This window comes from Galeopterus variegatus, unplaced genomic scaffold (genome assembly GCF_000696425.1).
Source record: "Galeopterus variegatus unplaced genomic scaffold, G_variegatus-3.0.2 Scaffold1285, whole genome shotgun sequence".
Lineage (NCBI taxonomy): Eukaryota > Metazoa > Chordata > Mammalia > Dermoptera > Cynocephalidae > Galeopterus > Galeopterus variegatus.
Genome location: NW_007727396.1, coordinates 239,789 through 243,914, shown reverse-complemented (window position 1 = coordinate 243,914; position 4,126 = coordinate 239,789). Strand labels below are relative to the sequence as shown.

General features: G+C 57.9%; 1 pseudogene; it reads left to right on the top strand.

Moving 5' to 3' along the window:
* The first annotated feature begins 116 nt into the window (after positions 1–116).
* LOC103593154 lies at positions 117–2,664 on the top strand (annotated as a pseudogene).
* Positions 2,665–4,126: the final 1,462 nt, after the last annotated feature.

Below are 4,126 nucleotides of genomic sequence, written 5' to 3'. Positions count from 1 at the left end.
GTGGGCGCCGGCAGCGGGCGGGAGGGTGGCTGTGCCCGCGCTCCGGGCTGGGGGCTGCGCGCTCGGCGGCTGCGGCTGCCCGGGCGTCCGTGACTCACGGTGCGTCACCGGAGCAGATGCCCGGGGCGGCTGGAGGCTCCGGGCTCCCGCTGACTCATCAGAAAGCCCTGCGGCGCGGCCCGCGGTGGGGGCGGGGAGTGGGGTGGCGGCGCCGAGGTCGTTTGAGGCGCGTGGAGCCGGAAAACCCCAAGAGGGTGTCCGCGGCGGGGGCGCAGGAGCTGGAGCTGCGGGGGGCAGCAGGGACTGCCGGCAGCTGCCCGGGTCACCTGCAGCGCGGGCCGGCGGCGGGCGACCAAAGGAGGGAACCAAAGCCCCACCCTCCAGCCGCCGGCGGCCCGCGTCGGGGTCTGCTTCCCTCCCGCCGTGTTGCTGCGCCCCGCGGGCCTCCAGCCAGGGCGCCGGAGCTCCCCTCCCAGTGCTGCACATGCCCCATTATCGGGAGATGGCGGTTCTTAGGCACCGGCACGGGCCTCGATGACAGGTCAGATTGTGGAGAGAGCTGCACCAGTGCGCCGAGCCTGGATGATTTCATTCCCGGCCTCACTCTTTCTACCCCGACCGTCTGGCCAGAGGGATTGGGGGGAGCTACCCTGGTGGTAGACATCAGGTGCTGGGCCAAGGCCTGGCCCCAGCTCTTTCCTATCACTGACACTAACCACAAGGCTCTGTGGCTCTCAGGAAATGCAGCAGAGGGAACTCTCAGGAAGGGGTGTGGGCAGATGGGAGTTCTCTGTGTGGCTGTCCACACACATTCCATAGCACTCAAAAGATGTGTGAAGCTCCTCTGTGCAGGCTGCCCCCTGTGCAGGCTCCACCCCCAGGGGCAGGTGGGGGAGGAGGAGGCACAAAGGGGTCTGACAGGTCCTCCCCCTGCCTGCGTTCACAGTCTGGCCAGGGAGACAAGCCTGGGCACACCTGAAGCAGTGACAGGAAGGGGGTGGAGTACAGGCACTGACAGGAGCCTGGGAGGGTCTTCCTGGTGGAGCCAGCATTAGGACAGGGACCTGAGGAGAAATGATCTGAACAGATGGGGAAAGGACATTCCAGACAGAAACAAACGCTTGGAACCAAAACCTAGAGGCAGGAAAGAGCAGAGTGAGTTCTGGGAACGACAAGCAGTCCAGTTTGACTGGAAGAACTGAGGCTCAGGAGTGCATCAGCAGCCTGTCCTGGCAGCACAGATGTGGATCTAAGCAGCAGCCACAGTGGCCCAGAAGGACCTGGAGTCACGGGGTTCTGCCCGCTGCCCTGGGGCCCCGAGTCATGCCAGTTCCCAGACAGATGGACTCCTTCCAAGAATTCCACAGTCTTGCTCAGTCGCAGCTGCAGGAGCCTCCTGCCTTGGATGGCTTTTATTAGATGGTGTCTAACGCAGATCCTCTTTTGTCCAGACTTCAAATACTTTTCCTATTCTGTCCTTTGATAACTACCAGGCTGTACTAGTCTATATCAGCGTTTCTCAACCCCGATAGCACATTGGAATTACCCAGGGGAGTTTTAGGAACATATATGTGGATGTATGGGCCCCCCCTCCCCCCCCCAGAAATTGGATTTCATTGGTCTGGGGTGAGGCCCAGGCATCAGGCAGCCAGGGAGGAGAACCACTGATGCAAACAGTCACCATCGGGTCTGGGTCAGACCCACACTCAGAGCAGAGCTTCCCGGTCTTCAGACCCCTCAACTCAAACCCTGAGAACGGCCTTGGCAGATCTCCAGGGGCAGCTGGACTCCCTGAGGCTGGGAGTGCAATGTCTTTCTCAGGCATCTACTCTGCAGCCGAGGACATAGGTTCCAACAGGAAGGGAGGGCGAATCTTCCATTTGTTTCTCAAGAGCCAAGTGACCTTTCAAGCTAGTGATAACCACCACAAACCTCCCTGGCAGGAGAGCTAGGTGTCAGTAGGAACTGCAGCCATTTCTCATCAACTCCACATATCTGGAAGCCTGCCCTCCACCCCCAAGGTGGAGGTCACACCATCTCCTGCAACAGTGGCCCTCAGAGGTGGAGGAGGACCCAGCTAAGGACAGATTGGGGATCTGGGGAACAGGTCTTCTGCTCTCTATTAGGAAAATGGAGGTGTCCCAAAGGTTCTTGAGGGTCTTTGTTCTTTGTTTTTTTGGTGGCTGGCCAGTGTGGGGATCAAAACCCTTGACCTTGGTGTTACCAACACCAATCCCTAACCAAGTGAGCTGAGCAGCCAGCCTCTTGGAGGTCTCAAGTCATCTAGCATGGTGTTTTGCATGGACATAATTTTCAGTCAACATTCCCTTCCTCCTGTTTTGCTAGGAATTCTTTCCACAAATTTAGGGAGAATCTCCAAGTCTGGGCCTCACAACTCCTCTCCCAGCATTTGTCCACCCCACCTCCCCAATCTACAGGGCTTGTACAGGAGGACCCTGAAGCCACATCTGAGGCCCTGTATAAGGAATGTCAGGCTGAGGAACTTGGCAGTGGCCTCTCTGCTGCAAGGGGAAAGACATCAGTTACCAAGGGGGTGACCAGCTGTCCTCTCCCAGGACTGAAAAGCAGACATACAGCCTTCAGCCTGGGGAGGATCTAGAGAACTACAGGAAGGATTTCCTGACAAACGACAATGTTGCCTAAAGGATTCATGAGGGTTCATGAAATAGGAGACTGCTCCAGAGAACTAGACCCTGTCACCGCCAAGCAGTGTTGTTCCCATTTGACAACTGAGAACACCAAGGCAGCAGATATCCAGTAACTTGCTGAAGCAGCAGCCAGCAAGTGGCAGAGCTGGACTTGGAATCTGAAAGACCAGTAGTTAAAAGCAGTGGGGCAAGGCTGGCCGGTGGCTCACTCTGTAGAGTGAGGTGCTGATAACACCAAGGCCACGAGTTCGGATCCTATGTAGGGATGGCCGGTTTGCTCACTGGCTGAGCGTGGTGCTGACAACACCATGCCAAGGGTTGAGATCCCCTTACCAGTCATCTTTTAATTAAAAAAAAAAAAAGCAGTGGGGCAAGGCTGGCCGGTGGCTCACTCTGTAGAGTGAGGTGCTGATAACAGCAAGGCCACGAGTTCGGATCCTATGTAGGGATGGCCGGTTTGCTCACTGGCTGAGCGTGGTGCTGACAACACCATGCCAAGGGTTGAGATCCCCTTACCAGTCATCTTTTAATTAAAAAAAAAAAAAGCAGTGGGGCAAGCCCTCCCTGCCTTTCAAGCTCTAAGATCCTGGGATTTTGTGTTTTTCTGCTCAAGCCTTGCAATTGGATTCCCAGAAAAGCCACACCGAACCCTAGGGTTTGGGCTTTAAGCCCAAGGAGAAAGCATGTTATTGGAATGCTCATGCACTCTTCTCCCTTTGAATCCTCTGAAAGAAAACCCTAGAATGGGTAACTGGTGTTTATTGGAAGGTCTCTCCTGGCAAAAATGACGTCAAGCAATTGTCAAGGGCCCTCGGAAAAGCAGAAGACGAGCCAGGAGATGGACCCTTCTAGGATTTAGGGGTGGACAATTCTGCTCCCCCGTCGGCACTGGTGGGCAGAAAGGCAAATCCCGCTAATTTTGCTCTTGGGATTCTCCCCGGTACCTCTCCTTGTAGCGTCACAAGCTTCCTGGTGTCAGAGCCTGCAGGCCTACCAGGAGGTGGGTATTCGTTTTCCCATTGTACAGATTAGAAAACTAAGGCTGGGAAAGAAGCACCACCAGGACTGAATTGTGGGTGGGTCTGTCTCCAACCCATACATAAATCCTTTCCCCCGTCCGTCCGGTACAAGGGTCCTGACAATCCAAGGCTGACGGTACGGGTAACGTGCCTGCCCTGCCAGGCCCTCTCCCCGGGCTGCGACCCGGAGGCGCCCATTGCCCTCCCCTCCTCCCCTGGGAACCCGAGGCTGGGGGTGGGGACCGGCCCGCTGCCCCCAACATCCGCCCCGGCCGCCAGGTGCCCCGAAGCCCGGCCTCCGCCCCGCCCCCGCGCCTGTTCCCACTGCAGCCCGAGCCTCGGCGGTCACGTCTCCCCATCCGGCTCCAAAGTACGAGCCAGCCGCGGCCCGGCCAACCCCGCAGCAAGGCGGGGGCAGCGGAGGGCGGCGCCGGGGGC